This window comes from Trachypithecus francoisi, unplaced genomic scaffold (assembly GCF_009764315.1).
Source record: "Trachypithecus francoisi isolate TF-2019V2 unplaced genomic scaffold, Tfra_2.0 Lachesis_group13, whole genome shotgun sequence".
Lineage (NCBI taxonomy): Eukaryota > Metazoa > Chordata > Mammalia > Primates > Cercopithecidae > Trachypithecus > Trachypithecus francoisi.
This window is the reverse complement of record NW_022681458.1, coordinates 124,697,229-124,715,944: the sequence shown is the minus strand read 5'-3', so window position 1 is coordinate 124,715,944 and position 18,716 is coordinate 124,697,229.

Genomic DNA, 18,716 nt, shown 5'->3' with positions numbered 1-18,716 from the left:
CTGAATCAGGTATGGTGCCAGTGTTGTGTGTATATATTTTTAAGGCTTATCTTCCTTATCAGCTTCTTCACCATCTACTTCAATCTCTGGCCATTTATTCGCTCAACTGTAAGACAGAACATTCAGTAACTGATTGCTGTTTATCTGCCTGAATTCTAACCACTTCTATCTATCATCAGTGTCTGTACTTTCCCTATTCGGGCTGCTTTTTTAAAGGTTGTCTGCATAATTCTGCATGGACTCATACCATTCAGCTCTTCAATAAATATAGCGTATTCACTATAGAAGGTACTGGGGGATTACAACAGTTAACAACACAAACAAGGACCTACAAAAATGAAAAGAAGTAATCCAACAAGTAATTATACTAGAGTGAGATAATGTAAGTACAGAGGGGTCTAGGAGCCTTTAGCAGAAAGGAGCAATCTACACTAGGGTCAAAACCCACTTTCCACAAAAAGTGACATTGTGTATGAAACCTGAAAGATGACAGGAATCAGACTGACAGGAGAAAATGGCATTCCCGGCGGTGGGAAAACCACATGCTTTACCCGATGGGAGGACACACATGCATTAGCAAGATTTCAAGGAGATTCAGAATAGCTGAAGTCCAGCGGTAGTCACAGGATGGTGGTGGAACACTGAATAATGATATGGGAGAGGTAGACATAAACTTAGTTATTGATATACTCATAAGACATTTTATGAAGTTTTGACTTCATCAAAAAGCAATGAGCTCCATTGAAGATGCTCTGTAAGTCAAGAAATTATAAGATTGATATGATAGAGAATAAAATAGAGGAGTGAAAATTGATGGATGCAGGAGACCAGTTAGAAATCCACGATAGGACCCAGATATGCAAAGACGCTGGTTTGGACGATGTTGGTGCTAATAGAAATGGAGAGAAGCAGGTATAAGACGTATGAAGGTCATGGAATTGACAGGATTGGGGATTGATTAGACATGGTTAATGAGGGGAAAAAAAGGCAATGGATCCTTTTCTGAACCTTTCTCACCATGCCTGAAAAACAAACTATGGAAACCCTATAGCAAGTGACCTCCATCAGATAGTGCTCTTTATTCTAAGCCTTTAAAGCATGGGCCGGGCACGGTGGCTCAAGCCTGTAATCCCAGCACTTTGGGAGGCCGAGACGGGCAGATCACGAGGTCAGGAGATCAAGACCATCCTGGCTAACATGGTGAAACCCCGTCTCTACTAAAAAATACAAAAAACTAGCTGGGTGAGGTGGCGGCCGCCTGTAGTCCCAGCTACTCGGGAGGCTGAGGCAGGAGAATGGCGTGAACCCAGGAGGCGGAGCTTGCAATGAGCTGAGATCCGGCCACTGCACTCCAGACCGGGTGACAGAGCGAGACTCCGTCTCTAAAAAAAAAAAATAATAATAAAAATAAATAAAAAAATAAAAAATAAAAAATAAAAAAAGCATGTAACAGTCCCATTTCCAGTATCAGTTATAGTCTTTCTGCTTTAAGTGGTAGAAACCCTGATTCAGATGCACTTAAACAATACAGGGGGATTTGATCTCAGATATCAAGAACCTAAAGGAAGAATAGGCCTTTGAGTTCGCTAACTTAGCTACTACATTGTGTCATCAGAGACTGAGTTTCTCTCCATATTTCTCCTCTCTTTACAAGCACCAGCTTCATCCTAAGTCTGGCTGTGTGTTGTCTGCAGCAATGAGAGCAATATGTTTTCTTATGATTTTCAGCAACAGGAAGTGCCTCACTTTTCTTTCTCAGAAAGTATATAGCAGATTTTGCTTTTCATCTCATTGGATAAGTGGGCATAAGCTGACAGATATCTAGCACTAAATATGGACATACTATGCTTGCCTTAAACAAATCGTCTAATATGGAATGTCCTGTGCCCACCTTTATTCCACTGCTTTGATGACATCATTTTTCTCTTGTGAATCTTATTCCATCTCCTCATTCATTACCAGGCCTAGAAATGGTTTGCCTTCCCGGATTTTGGGCAGAGGCTTTGGTCTCTTTTTCTTTGCATTCTGGCACTTACTTTAGTGCTACACATAGAGAAGGACTTGAGAAGTATTATATTTGCTGAATGTAAGAAATATGTGTTGCGTACTGGATGTTAAACAGAGTTTAAGTACTTCCATAATAGTCATTTAATGCTCCTTATACCTTAAACTTCTCTTTCTAAATTATAATTCAGTAAGAACAAGAACCAGGCCTTCTTATTTTATGGCCTAAATTATAACTCAGTAAGAACAAGAAGTAGGCTTTCTTATTTTATGGCTGGACTAAGCATGAAAAGGTTTCAGTAAATATTTTTGAAATCATTTAAATCAGAGTTGTAGAATTTGAAGTCATAGAATAAAAAGATACCTACATCAACATTCCTATTTCATGAAAGAGGAAAGTGGCACGTGGAACTATGTACAAATTAGCTTAAGATGACGTAACTAGATGGACGGAGCTGGAAATTATAATGCGATCTTCTAACTTCAAGTTCAGTGTTGAATGACTTTTTGTTAGGTGTCATGATTGCTACCTGTTCATAAATTAGTATTTATGAGCTCATTATTGGGCTGCATTAGTTTTTCAGGCTCAGTGGGTATTAAAAAACAAAACAGATATTACTGACTCCAATATTCCCTTGATCTTTTGGCTACAACGACGTAACCAATTAGAGAGAATCATTAAGGACAATCATTAAGGACAAAAGAAACAAAAAACGAACAAAACAAAAATCCAATGATAACTCACATCTCTTATCACTAATATTAGTAGATTTTCTAGTCTTCAATTAGATGAATTCTCTAATGAACGACTGTGATATGCTCTCCCAGACTCTACTCCCGATGCAGAGAAAAATATGACTGCTGTGTCTTCCATGAAAAAAATGCCAAAAGTACCTTTTAGGTCTTTCTTTCTTGTTAAACAAACAAGCCACACCATAAAACTCCCTAGGAGAAAGGGACCCTAACTTCATGGCCTTGACTGATAGGATTTCCCCACACAGACAACCTAGAGCTTTCTTATCACTGGTTCTAAATCCACAAGCACCACTCTATCCTTAAACTTTTTATGATGGCTGTCGTAAGAGTTCTTTCACTGTGCATGTAAAGCATTTGTTGAGCATCTACCACGCACTGGAGCCTGTAATAGGTACTACAGTAGGGGAGGGAGATTAAAATGGGGTCTTGGCTTTCAGTGAGGTAATGGTTTAATAGGGAGTAACACAGAAGGCAAAACATTTCCACACACTGCATATACAGATCTAAGGAATCACTATGGTATAGCCCATGCTGGAATCAGAGGCAACTTCCTCAAGGAGAAAACAACTGAGTCCAATTGTAAGAAGTATAGTAACAAGATTTAGTTACGCAGAATTAAAGAAGAGCATTCTGAGCCAAAGAAAGTGGTAGAACAAAGACACAGAGGAGTCTATTGTGAGAGAGGAGAGGGGTAGCAAGGAATGTATGGATTATGTATAATAATAAGAGCAGTTCATATCAGTCAAATCGTAAAGAGTTTTGCATGCAGGACAAAAGTTTTGAGATATAAACTATAGCAAACATTGGACGAAATTGGAGGTGCTGAACAAACAAAAACAGAATTATATCTAGAATAAAAGCAAATATTGGCCATGTCGTGGCTGGATTTAGGTGATAGGGGAGCCCTGAAGATAACAAGACTCTTGGAGGCTGTGGAAACAGCCCAAGTAAGAGATGAGAAATCCCTGGAACATCCAGCAGTGTGTAGAACAGGGTGTGGATGTGGAAGGCATTGTGGAGGTAGAATCAGCCAGATCCCTGCTCACTGGATAGTAGGATGGTGAAGAGGGAGGGCAAAGGATGGCTCTGAGTTATTGCACTCCCTCCATCCAGGACAGTGGTGTTAATCATTAAGGTAAAACTTAGAACAAATATTTGGTTGAGAAGAGGAGATACTGACTTAGATTTGGACATACTGGGAAAGCTGAATTCAGAGATTAGGTATGAAACCCAATTCTGTTATTATTTAGTTGGCTAAGCCTTGAACTAATTTTTTAACGGTGCTATTTTTTTCTTATTTGTCAGTGATGTGTGTTTTAGATATACAACCTAATTACAAACTGTTACAGTCATGAAATGTCTTCCACTTTTTTTTTTTTTTTTTTTTTCTGTATTAGCAGCTGGAAAAGGAAAGCACCCCCTAGAATGTCCTCCCCAGGGTCTTCTTTCTTTTAGGAAAGTGGCCAGTAACATGACCTGTAGGTACAGGGGCTAATAAGCTTTTCCAAATTCCATGTCCTCCACATTTTCCTTTTCTCATAGATTTAAGGTCAGGGTAGCTTCTATCAGAAAAAGAGAAATGATGAATTCCCCTAGTCAGACATCCAATATAAATTGGGAGGATTACTGAAACTTTGGTCAAACACAAAAACAAATTTTGAATGAATTGTGTAAGCAAAAAAAAAAAAAAGGTAGATCAAGTGATAGATTAAAGACAACAGTTACGCTTCGCTGCTTTAGAGAATCCTCTTCCACACTGAAAGATGAAATGCAGTAACAATGCAAATACTGAGGCTTTGTTTCGTGGGGTATAGAGAGGATCTCAGGATGAGTTATGGCTGACATGGCTTCACTCTGGGCTTCCCTGACCTTCAGGAACATGCATTCCTAATGGAGACAGCACTTGATTTCCAGAAAAAATCCTGGAAGGGGAATGTGCACAGATATTGGTGAAAGCTGTAAATGGCCCTGGCAGCCCCAGACGTTTCACAGGATCTACTCAGAAAGACAAACTTAAATGACATTGGCTGAGTCAATCCACTGTTGGGTCCACTTGATCTGCATGTTGTTTTCTGTCATAAAATTTCCAGTCAAAAAAACACCATGAAAAGTTTGACTTGGTTGTTCACCTAGTTTGAATGAGGTCAAAGTCTTTAGGTGAGAAATCACAGACTTTAGAGAGTTTGACTAGAAAGCCCCAGTTTATCTTCAGTGTATTTCTGAATCTCCAGGTATGGATGTTGTTTTCTGTAAGAAATGCTTGTTCTGCTAATAATGCAAAGAAGCTTAGAAGTATTCACATGTGGTCCAAACTAAAGCCTGCCCAACGTCAGATGTATTTCTCTTTGTATAACCACTGGCAGGCCCCTCTCCACCTACAGAGGCCAGTAAAGGCCCATACGGGTGTACTCACAAATAGACGACTTGCAGTTCAAACTGCTGACTACCTGAGTTTGTAAATTCTGTTGGGACGTTTCCATAAGGCTGCGTCTCAGATGTAAGTGTAGGCTTTCCTGTGAATTACAGAGGAGCTGCCCATGAGCATATGAATAATTTTATCGGTCCCCCAATCTGCTTTTACCTGGTAAGTTGCCATCTCCAGCTGTTTTTCAAATTAATATGATCAGGGCAAGCCTGTGCAGTAAAACAAACTCACTCATGTTTTCCTTATTGAGAACTGCCTAGCCTGATTAATCATGATAGATATCTTCATAGTGGATGGATTTCTGATACAACAAGTGGGTATAGGCATCTCTCAGCTTTTGATTCCACTTTATGCTCTGTGGTGTCATCAATTCCAAAGTAGCAAGCCTTGGAAAGGAAAAGGGGCCACGCTGAACACACCGAAATAAAATTTCTTAAACTATTCATACGTGTCAAGCCCTAGAGGTTATGGACACCAGCCAACTGCAGAAAATGTCTTGCAAATCATAGACTATTTGAAGTATTTTCATTTTTCACCTAATCATTTTAAGAAAACCATGTTTGTAAGAAGAAAAATTATTCTTTCTAGCATAACATTGCTTTCCTTACATAATACTATGCCAGCAGTTCTAAAAATAGAATCCATGAGACGTTTTTATGTTCTGAGCATATACTCTGTGCTGGAATTCACAGGCTCTTGCCGCTGAGGAACCTGCCGTCTTGTTCAGAAGACCAGAGCCACATAGATATTGAAAAACTCTACGGTGATGCCAGACACAAGATAATCAAGGCTGACAGCAACATGCCAGGGAAATGGCATGAGTGTTCCCAACTCCTTCTTAATGGCCCTATGAGAAACAACTATACTTGCTACCATGCTAAAAAATAGATTTAAAAAATAAATAAAATGCCTGTAGTCCCAGCTACTCGGGAGGCTGAGGCAGGAGAATGGCGTAAGCCCGGGAGGCGGAGCTTGCAGCGAGCTGAGATCCGGCCACTGCACTCCAGCCTGGGCGACAGAGCGAGACTCCGTCTCAAATAAATAAATAAATAAATAAATAAAATGCAATTATTGAGTGCCTAATATGTGCCGTGTATGACAAAGGGCCGCTACAGCTTATTTTGACAGGAAAATCTGAGGGTCAGGAATGACATCCTGTGCATCATAACCACATAGGTAGTAGATTACAGAAGAGGACATAAACTGGCTGGCTCAGTTTGACTTGAAATGCTGAGCCCATTCCGGTGTAGCACATAGTTTTCCTTTGGGCAGAAAAAGCAAAAACACAGCTTTTTTGAAGACATTCATGTGATTAGAGGGAGACCTTATTTACTTTATTCATTGTTCACAGAAATGTGATATGTATGCCAATTCAATAAACGGTGAATTCATTTTATAGTTGTGACTTTAAAATACAAACAAATCTAGTGAGGCCATAAGTTTTTGGAAATTTTAATAATACTGTTAAGGATAACTTTTACTACTTAAGGTAAGAGAAAATAATAAACACAATAAATTTTAAAATGCATTAGTGCTACTGAAAACACATTTTACTTCTAGGACTTGAAATATGAAGAAGTAACAATAAAATATTAGTAGAAAAAACTCCAATGACATTGCTGTTAATTATATTGTTGATAATGAGTTTACTTCTGTAACTTAAAAAAGTACCCTGTGAGATAAAAAATAATTCCATCACCAGAGTTGGTGATAGAAAAACTTACTTTAGAGAGTACCAGGGGAATAGGCACATGGCCAGCTAAATATCCCTGACAGATTGGATCAGCAGGAAGCAACTTGAAAAAGCACTTGCTTAAGTAGCAGGACTGAACATGGGGATAAAAACCTCTCATGCAAGGTTACTACTTGTAACCTTGATGGACAAGATTTGGCTCATAAGAGTGGTAGAAGACAGCTGGTAGACATTGTGACTTAGAGAGAGAGTTCTTCAATTAGCAAATAAAATTTGAGCACCTAATATGTGCCATAATTTTTTTTTAATTGTTAGGAAGCTTTCAGGCTGATGACAAAGACGGGCAAATTACCAAACATTTAAATGCAGTGAGATATATACAATGGTATACTGGACTTGGAGATAGTACAGGGAGGAGAGGGACTGATACACCTGAATTTTTGAAAGCATGGAAAATGGACTTATCTAAGATCAGAGGGGTGCAAATTAGGAATCTCAGCAAAGACTTACTAAGGGAGAAATGATTGATGCGGTTCACTGCAAGCTCCACCTCCCAGGTTCATGCCATTCTTAGAAGGATGAACAAGTGTGATAGGTGAATTGGGAGTGGAAGGACTTTGATACCATGCAAAGGCATGATGGCATCATGGACCAGACCCTGCAACAGGCATGAGAATCATATGACAGGATGGTTGGCAAGGGGGCTGGAGAGACAGTCAAAAGCTGGATTATGCAAAGCCTTATATAACATTCCATAAAATTTTTTATTTATTCTATTGTTACATGTTCCCGAATTTTAGTGTGCTTAAGCATCATCCAACCTGGAAATTGTTACTTAGGGGATCTGTGTTGATGTCTAGGAATTAGCATTTTTAACAATCTCTGTAGGTTATTCACTTCCATGTGTCCCAAAAGACACTGCTGACCAGGAACTACTAAAATAATTTCAACTTGGAGAGTTAGCTGTGCTTATTCTTTTTTAATTTTTTAAAAAATGGTTTCTAATTTTTGTCGTTACATAGTTGGTATATATATTTACGGGGTATGGGAGATATTCTGATACAAGCATACAGTGCATAATGATCACATCAGGGTCAATGGGGTATCTGCCCCCTCAAGCATTTCTCCTTTGTATTACAAACAATCTAATAATATTCTTTTAGTTATTTTAAAATGTGTGATTAAATTATTATTGACTATAGTCAGCCTGTCGTACTGTCAAATACGAGGTCTTATTCATTATTTCTAACTACTTTTTGTACCCATTAATCATCCCCATTTTCTACCTCTCCACACCCTTCCCTCTCATTACCCTCCCAGCCTCTGTTAACCATCCTTCTTGTTTGTCCATTAAAAGATTCATTCTGGTAAAGTAATTTGTAGATTAGATTGCAGCTCAAAAAAGGAGGTCAGTGGCTCCTCAGTAGGCTATTACCATAATCTGGCTAAGAAGTAATATATGCATGAATTAAGAATGGACTTGTCAATTTATTCACTATAGGAGACGAGGAGAAAGAAAGAGTCAGGTATAACCACCAGAAAATCCTGCTGTTACACAGTGAGGGTGTACAGGAAAATTAGGGGGCTTAATTGGGTAAGAAACTGAGCTCAGAATGGGCATTCTATACCTGGGTCCTTCCCAGTTGTGATGTCAGTTGGTTTAATGAGGTTCATGACCCCCATTGGACATGACCATTGAGTAATAATCAATTAATGCTAGCTAATTTCACAATCTAGATAAGTAAAGAATATTAAAAAAATAAAGGAAACAAACAACACCTGAATTTTGGAGAACATAGCTTTTGATGGAAACTAGAAACTTGGGGAAAATGCTGAGAAAGGGTAACCAGAAAAGCATAAGAAGAAAACTGCGATGGAGATGCATCACTGAAGGCAAAAGCAAAAGTGAATTCCAAGAAAAGTGGACTGGTCCATAGGATACAATACTGCTGAGATGACTGATTCAAAATGACTCGAAGTGTCCAGTGACCTCTACATTCTGCTCCGTGTATGTTATCATTTTGCATTCTCATTATGACCACATGGCATGAGTAGTCATGCCAGTGTTTTTTTTTTTTTTTTTGAATCTCACTCTGTCACCCAGGCTGGAGTGCAGTGGCGTGATCGCGGTTCACTGCAAGCTCCACCTCCCAGGTTCATGCCATTCTCCTGCCTCAGCCTCCTGAGTGGCTGGGATTACAGATGCCCACCATCATGCCTGGCTAATTTTTTTATTTTTTATTTTTTTGCATTTTTAGTAAGACAGGGTTTCACCGTGTTAGCCAGCATGGTCTCCATCTCCTGACCTCGTGATCTGCCCACCTGAGCCTCCCAAAGTGCTGGGATTACAGGCCTGAGCCACTGCATGCGGCCATCACTCAAGTTTTATAGAAGATGCTAGGACAGAAAAGGGATTTTTGTAACTGCCCAAGTTCACATGGCTAGTGAGAGGAGATGGTCAATTTCAGGCCAACTTCTCTCTAATTTGGAAGCCTTCCTAGAAACTTGAGTGAATGAAATAATCAGCGAACTTGTATCCAATAAGCAGAAGACTATATAGGAGAGGTAGAAGAACAGCATTGCATGTAAATGATTTTTTTCTAAAACCTTGTCTCTGAAAGCAAAAGAAATGTAACATGAGATGAAGGGATGTGAAAATGTGAACGGAAAGAATTATGTTTTAATTCAAATGGGAAAGAGGCAGCAGAGAGGGAGATGAAGGTGCAAGGGAAAGAGGCATAGGTGTTTTAAAGGCACAGAAGGAGTCGAAATCAGAGCCATAACAGTGGACATGGATGGTGCACGAGAAGGAATTGAGGATAAAAATAAGTATGTTGTTAAATGAGGAGAAGATGAAATTACGAAGGTCCTGCCAGGCAAACAGCTTCTGTCTTCCTAATGACTTAGGAAAAATAGGGAGTCTGAAAATAATGGAGTCTGGTGCTAAAAAGAAGGGCTTAAATACAAGGAAATGAAAGTTGGAGTAATCCCTCAGAAGATATTGGATTGTAGGTGGTCAAGGTCACAGAAATCTGGCTGGGCAACTTATCTGGTCCTGGTCAGGATGGGGACAAAAGACATGGGATTCTCTCAGTTTCCATGGTCAGGTAACTGTCAGCAACTGACGGCCACTGTTGACAATCAGTGTGATCATATCCTACTGGTTAGGAATTACTGGACTAGAACATTCTGGGGAGGATTCATGCAAGATGTGAGGCTTGGTGTGAACAGTGAAAGCTGAACAGGATATAGGCTGGCAGAGAGGAGGAAGAAAGCTATCCAAGAAGAAAGAGTAACCAGAGAACATAAAAAAGCATCCCCCAAATGCTGTAACTTAGCAGCAGAAGGGGTTGGAGGAGATGAGGAGGAGGAGAGGGATCCTTCCAGGGAATGTTGGAAAGTAGAGTTAAATGAGTCTTAGTTTCTGGAAAGAACTCCACTCTAGATGAAGAAGTTGGACTTTATCTCGACAACAGTTTTAAAAGTAAAACGTCACCATTGGCCTCACAAGCATCCTTTCTTAGGCTTACAGATGTTCACATCCAGCTGTATCTCATGATGTCAGGAAAGAGGAAACATTTGGTTGGTTTCTTGTCTGTGTTGGAGATACATTTACACACAGTATGTGTAATCTTCAACACACTCTGCAAGGTGGATATTATGCCCATTTTGGCTAAGGAAACTCAGGTAGAAGCAAAGGGGTGAGAGTCCACACTCCCACCCATTTGGCTCCAGTTCAAAACTCTGTTAGGGACACAATTCATGCAAGTGCATCAATACAAACTTCCCAACCAGAGCTCCTCTGTGTATAGTAGAGAGAGCTACTCTTTTTGTCCTGCCGGCAGGAATAATTTTTGAAAATCAAACAAGTTCTAGGGCTGTTGCAGGAAGGGAAATAGAAAAGGCAAGTATTTCTTTCACCCAGAGCAGGTGAGGGTAGGCAATTTTACTAAGGAACAGCAGGAAGGGGTTTGAGTGCTGTGAGTTATATAGTTTCCATAGCTCTTGGAATTATGAAAAGAGTCATCATGGGTTACCAAGATCCATGGGGCTGGGATCTGCTATAGTAAACCCGGGATTTGAGCAGCAATAACATCCCACAGAACTTAATTTCTTTTTTACTTCCTTCTCTTCTCATGCTTTTTGACTCCTTTTTCTGCAGGTCTTGCCTCGGGCAAATTTCAGCCAGGCTGCTGGAAGTGGAGTGGTGACATTGACAGCTGCTCTCAGTAGACAGGTCCCTGAGGCTCCTGGTCCTTTTGAAGTATGACCTAGGTCCACCTTTGTCGAGAGTGAAGGTATAGGACCCCAGGAGGCTAGGGATCTGAGTGCATCAGCTCTAATTTTTTAAAAATATATTTTTAACAGTGCTGTTTTTTCCATCATATTCCTTTAAAAGTCATAAGCATTTTCCCACTGCCCAAATGCCCATATCTCCCCTCGCCCAAATATACGGTTTAAAAAGACAACCAACCCATACATCCAGACAAAAAGCCAAGAGCACATAGTTTCTCAGAACGGGACAAAGAACACATGTCTCTTTTAGGCTTGAATTGAGGGATTTTCTGGCCTCTGCTTCTTAGTGTTCCTCTCAGCAAGTCAAAGTGTTTCAGGATCTGTAACTGTGATAAGTCAATCCTTGTCTAATCTACATGCTCTTGAGTGCCAATACGATGCCACTCTGCTCCAGTAAATCATGTTGACGTCTTTCTTTGACTTTATTTTGTTTCATTCCAATTCCTCAGCATGGGTTCCAAGGCCTGCCACAACTTGGAAAAACTAGAATTTTCCAGCATCTTTATAAGGGGCAGGTTAAGAAACATTTCCTAAGATCAGGTACTTGTTATGATTTCTAGGGCTGGTTTTTCGTTGTGTAGAAATATGCTTTGATGGGACTTCTGGATTATATTGCTCCAAATCTCCTAGTAATGCAACATTAGGGTGTGAGAAATTGCATAGCAGAGTAACACTGAGCAAGCTTTCAAACAGAACATAAATGGCTGCCTCTGATCATAATGGCTACCATTTATTGTACCTGACACTGTACTAGGTATTTATGTAAACCATGCCATTTAACCCTCAAAGTAATCCTATGACATACGTTATTGTCATGGTTTTTCAGTGAGGAAATAGAGACTCAGAAAGGCCAATCGTTCATTGAGCTTATCCGTAGCAAGGCCAATACTTCAACTTAAGCCAGGTGTTCTGCCCATTATTCCAGACAGGGCCTCGTGTCTCTCGTGTTCTTTACCTGTCCCAAAGCAGAGACCTTTGTCCTCATGGTTGATGCTCTCTGGGCTGGTGCTCAAATGGCTGCACTTAAAATGTATGTACAAGTATTTAGTTTCTATCAGAAAAAGGAAGCAGAACAAATAAATAGAAAGAGGTGAATACAGAGGTTACCTTGTTTATGAGTTTCTTGCTTTTCTAGTGGCTGAATCTGATGATTTTTGGTTCTGCTTCACCTCAGTCAAATTTGCACAATAAATTTAGTTTTCTGCTTGTCCTTGACAGTCTTGTTCTTGAGGGCCTCTCAACGCAGCCAGGACACCTACCTCAGTTGTAGTCAGTTCTCAAACATTTATTGGGCATTTGCTGATGAATAATAAATGAGGACAAACAGATGGCTTCCGAATAATGTGGCCGGTTCAGTGATCAAGGTACGCAGAGGAAGGTATGGGCCCACAGAGAAGGGACAGGGGAAGGGAGGGCTGGGGAAGACTTTCTGGAGGACTTTCTGAACCAAGTCTTGAAGGATAAATAGAAGTCAGCCAGGCAAGGAGGGGTTGCTACTGGGCTAAGCAGAGAAAATGGCATGAGCAAAGGAGGGCACAAAGATATGGAAAAGTGACGTGTGGGCAGGGAACTGCCAAGAGTTCAGAATAATTGAAACACAAAATGCAGACCTAATTTCAGAGCTGTAAAGGAGGACTGAGTTCAGAGAGGTCAGCCAAAACCAGGCTACACAGGTTCTTATTTGCTGCGTGAGAGGAGTGATACACACAGGTATGCATTTTATACAGATCATTCTGAACTCAGGGGGAAGATGAAGTGAGAGGTAGAAGCTGAAAGCACAGAATACAAGTCCAATTATCTCCACCCCCTCAAGAAAGCAAAAGGGTTAGTAATAATTGTGGAATGGGAACTTTGGAATGGAAATCTAAAAGTTCTGCACTGCAGATGCTCGCATTAATTTACCCTTCGTCTGTGCTTGAAGTCCTGGGACCCTTGGTTGAGAGAGAACAAGATAAACATCCAGGCGACCTCTCATTCCTTCAGCTCTGGTGCTGTGTCCTGTTAACTCACGTCTGAGTATTTCCCTGCTCCTGTTTTTGATGTCTGTATGTATGATCACTCCCCTGCGTCAGGTTTTTTACTATCATTTGCAGATGATGGTTGGCCTTTCAGTCAATATTAACTTGAAGTAAAGACTTTCAATAAAGTAACTCAGTGATTTCTACTCTTAATCTGATTACACTTAAGGATCATATCACTGTCTTCCAGTTCATGCTACTCCAGGTGTGATCTGCAGACCCGTGTGGGCCCAGGGACCTTTGTCACCAGGCCAGGATAAGATAGGGGCAGAATGGGAGGATAAGCACTTAGAAACCTGTTACAATCCAGATGCATCATTTCATCTACATGGAAGAGATTTTGTTATTTTCTTTATTCTACTTTTCTAGTAGTTCATCTTTGTGTGTTTTACAGAAATATTAGTCTGTGCTGGATGGGGCCAGTAAGAGAGGTTTGGGAGGGCTTGGTCCTTTATCACAGATAGTTTGAGACACTTTGTTCTACTTCACGTGGCAAAATGAATGCTGTAGCAGAAAGAAAGAAAGCAAAATCACCCTAGCAGTTCTGAGTGACTACACTGCATCAAGCATGTAAACTGGAAGTCTCACTTGATCTTCACCAAAGCTCTGTGAGATGGACACCTCTATAGCTATTTTGTAAATGAACAAACTGGGCTAGGAGAATATGTGCAGATTATCTAGGTTGGAATCAACTTCAGATCTATGTAACCTCCCACTACCACCACCATCAATGCTGTTCTTAATACTTCCTGCTTCCCTGCTACAAAGCATATAATTTAGTGCTAAAATTAGGCTTGGAATCACGAAGAGATGGACATTGTACTAAGATCAGGGTTCCTATCATATGCCATTTTTAATGTCTATAATTCCTAGCACAGCACTAGACACAACGTTGATTTCCAGTATGTGGTGGATGATTGGCACCACCCTAGAGTGCCCCTGCTATTAACATGCTCCCTTAGAGGTAAAGAGCACCAAATACTCTGGGAAAAACAAGTGCAGGCCTTCTCATAAGCGGCCATGCTGTCAATTAGAGTGGAGCCTGCATCAGATCATTATCTAAAAACAAGCAAACCTTAGACCACCTGTTTGAACTGATGAGATATTTTCTTTTTATCTTGGAAAACTGTTTGTATGTGTTTTTTTTTTTTTTTTTTTTTTTTGAGGAATGAGAAGGAAGGAAAACTAAGTTTATTTATTTTTAAGGCCTCAAACTATTGTAGATATTCAAATAGGCTGGAAGATCACCAAGAAACACTTTGTCACATGTCATTGTCTCTGATCCTATCCTACCTCAGCCATCTGTAATGTTAGATTAACTGAATGATTGAATGCACTTCTGTTTCAGGTTTTAACTGTCAACATTTAACATGCTACAGTCCAGGAAAGTTCTCCACACATCCGAGATTAAGCACTCTAGATGTTATACTGGTGCCTATTTCATTCAGGACTAACACACTTTGAAGAGAGCATGTCTCTGGGCTGGTCCCTACTGTAAATTTTGTTTCAGGACTTGCCAGTGCCCTGAGCAGAGTATGCAAAGTACAATCCCAGCTGCAGACCGTGTGTGAGATTGATATTTCAGATAAATTGAAATACAGTCCGAAGTATTCTTCATCAAAGTACAAAGCTATATTCTGGGATCCTGGATGAACCAGGTGCCCAAACTGCTCAACTTACCTGCCAGCGTGTCAAAGGCACCATGTAAGGAGGGACTGCAGCACACAGAGGCAGTGGCAGAGTCAACAGGACGGCAGGCATGAGGGAGTTTTGAAATCTGGAGCACCCCGGAAAGTGCAGAAGTGGAGTTGATATGCCCCCTCATCCCAACCTTTTCTCTTTCTAAGATCTTGCTAACAAAATCTAGGTGTTTCTTTATTCTTTTTTTATTTTATTTTATTTTTTTGAGACAGGGCCTGGCTCTGTCTCCCAGACTGTATAGTGCACTGGTGAGATCTTGGCTCACTGAAACCTTCACCTCCCGGGCTCAAGCAATCCTTCCACCTCAGCCTTTTTAGTAGCTGAGACTACAGGCACGTACCACCACACCCAGCTAATGTTTTGTATTTTTGCAGACATGAGGTTTTGCCATGTTGCCTGGGCTGACCTCCAACTCCTAGGCTCAAGTGAGGCCACCTGCTCTGGCCTCCCAAATTACTGGGATTACAGGCATGAGCCACCGTTCCCAGCCCATTTCTTTATTCTTAATAATAACAATTGTATTAAGAATATCTATCAATGAGTGAATAGCTACTAGATATTAAGCACTATGTTGAAGATATTGCTATGGTTTGAATATTTGTGCCCCCCAAATTCATATTAAAATCCTCATCCCCATGGTGACACTATTAGGAGGTAGAAACTATGGGAGGTGATTAGGTTATTAGGGCAGAGCCCTCATGAATGGGATTAGTGTTCTGAAAAAAGAGACCCCGGAGAGATTTCTCGCTCCCTCCACCATGTGAGATTACAGTAAGAAGTTTCTATCTATAAACCAAGAAGCAAGCAGGCCCTCATCAGACACGGAATCTGCCTAACTCAGAGTGTAATTAGGATTCTCCAAGCTTTACAATTGTAAAAAATACATTTCTGTTTTATAGAAATCACCCAGGCTATGGTATTTTATTACAGAACCAAAACATATTAATATAGGTATAATGCAAAAGTAGCTTCTTTAGCCCTCTCCTTAATCATCAGGGGTAGATATCATTACCTTCATGTTACAGATAAAGAAACTGAAGCTCAGAAGGCAACAAGGCTAGTGAGTGATAGAGCCTGTGTTTAAATTCAGATGTATTGATCCTTAAACTGGTAATTTTTATTATTTTGGTTTCCTCTAATAGGAAGTAAAGTAGACCTGATAATTTTATTATGGTTAAAAAAATATAGTTCTGTATACTGAAAAGTCTAAGTTATACATAAAAGTTTTGACTGTTCAGGTTGAAAATCAACACCAGAATCATTCTTAGCAAGAACACTGTCTTTAAGACTGAGACAGGAACTACTGCCATCTCTGCACGTCTCGGGATGTGAACAAGCGGTGTGCCTTTCTGAGGCATTCGTATTGCAGCCTCCAGAGACACAGAGCAACATGAAGGCTTCCTGATGGCAATGAATAGTTTCCCACCTCATTTCCTTGTCGCCACAGACATTCAAAGGGAATAAAAGGACAGAAACTCAGAGTCTTGTGGTACCAAATAAAGGAGATCATAGGGACGTTAACGGTGATAAAGCAAAAAGCCCTGAAATCAGTGTTTCTCAAAGTGACCTCTGCAGAGCAGCAAGCCTGGGTCGGAGATAAGATGTTTGGCTAAGCAAACGGGGGAAGCGCTGTACTATCCCAGGTTTAGACATTCTCCCTTGCACATTAATATGTCAAAAGCATTGGAGAAAATTGCCATTAAAGAAAGAAAAACAAACTTGCATTTGACGTAACCTAACATATTGCATAACGCTCATAAAAATAAATGTGTGTAAATATTTGCCTTAGTGATATTCTTCAAGGACACGGTGTCCGATTTCTGCTGTGTACTTACGAGGACATCCGAAATGGTTAGCATTCTTGGGGACCCAAATAACCTTGGATGATCCCGTTTATCACTAGCTCCCTGTCTGAGCATGCATACTGTCAGTACTTCCATCTAGATGAATCCGGTTAAAGGGGGAATAAAAGACTGCCTAAAAAGAAAGCACATGTGCCAACCAAAAAGATAAATGCTCATTAATCTTTTCATTTTTGAATTTGTGCTCCTTGGAAAGTATGATGAAGGCAACAGGGCACAAAAACAATGTGGCAAACAATTTAAGAAAGTGTATAGACAGCCCCCAAATGTCCAATGGACCACTCCAACCAAGTTAACAAATCTCTAAATAGAAATTAGAGACAGACAAAAGTATTATCAGGTAATATCTTGGGAGAAACCAATAAAACTCTTTCATGGACACTTGCTAAATGAAGACGCAAAGGAAAGAACAACCATTAAGTGACATAGGAGTATTATCTGTCAAGAATGTGCTCAAAACATATGAGGAAGAAAAGAACTCATATTTTACTGACAGGAAATAGGACAGTTGAGGTTACCCAGGCTGACATTCCTAGAGTAGAGCTGGTTAACTCCAGTTCTGTTTGAGTCTGGAAAGCATTCCCCCACTACACCATGCTAACCAGTTTAATCGGAACAACACAGATGGGTAGCAAGTGGCTCTAGCTTCAGGGAGCAATTTATTTGGGGGAAGATTAAAGATACGTACATGACAAGAAAACTAGTAAAACAGGTAGAATGTGTTAGAGACACAGAGAAACAGTGCTGAATAAAATAAAGAAATGAATGTTTCAGTGTAGCTTGGAAATGTGTATTTGTGTGTCCATGTGCATGAGCTTGAGTGTGTGTATGCACAGCTGCAAGCTTGTGCTAGAGGAGCAACATAAAGACACACAGCACCAGAAACAATGCTCTGGCTTCCCTGATCCTGGGTCTAAGTGGCATGAAGGCAGGTACTAGCTCTTTACCACTATTGAACACTGTCTACACCACTGTCTACACACAACAGACACTCAATAAATACCACGGAGTGCATGCAACGATAGAGCTGAAAAGAGAGAGGAGGGCTGAGTAAGGAGTCTGTACCTTGAACTTTTTACAGCTGAGTCACTGACTGCACTTTCATGCACCAGGGACACGGAGAAAACCTAGATAACATGGAGGCCATGGCAGGAGATGTGGAGTGCTTCCAGAGCACAAGAATTAATGATGTTCAGTTGGGCTGCAGCCTTACTACTTGATTGGGTTTAGGTACCAGTGTTAGAATCCAGTATCTCTCCTAGGGATGAATTCCAATATGATTATACACAATATGCAGGTCATGTGAAGTGATATTGAATGGGGAAATGTATGTGCAGTCAGACACAACTTGGCTTTGGTCAGGTCCGCCCAAGCTCTGTGTCTACCAGTGACAAGCCTTGGGTAAGATATCTCACCTGTCCCAGTTTCACTTTCTCCTCTGTAAAATGAGGATCTTAACACTGACCTTCTGACTTGAAGATTGTAAGCTCTAGAGGCAGACTCCCTGAGCGGACATTTCACTTTCCAGCTATGTGACTACCCTTCAGTGGCTCTGTTTCCTTATCAGTAAACATTCAGCATATTTTACCATGTGGGGTTATTATGAAGATTAATGCGCTAATAGATGAAAAGAGCTCATTATTGTTTCCAGTCTGTAGTGAGAGTTGGATAAATGTTAAGCTTTCCTCATCACTTGTCTTGGTCTTATTTTTGCTGTTACCTAGTAAGCACTCAATTCTTATGCTGCGATTGATACTAAAGATGGATCATTTGAACAAGTCGCTCTCTCAAAGCTGTTTTAGGAATTTCTCAGATTTCTGTATCAAAGGAATTTCTTGCAATTGGAGACTTTAAAGGCCATTCAAGGCCATTTTCTAACTCAAGAAAAAAATGTGTTCCCAAGGCTGCATCTCCCTCCCCAGTCCAACCTCAGCCTTCTTTCCTCACTTCCTCTGTACAAG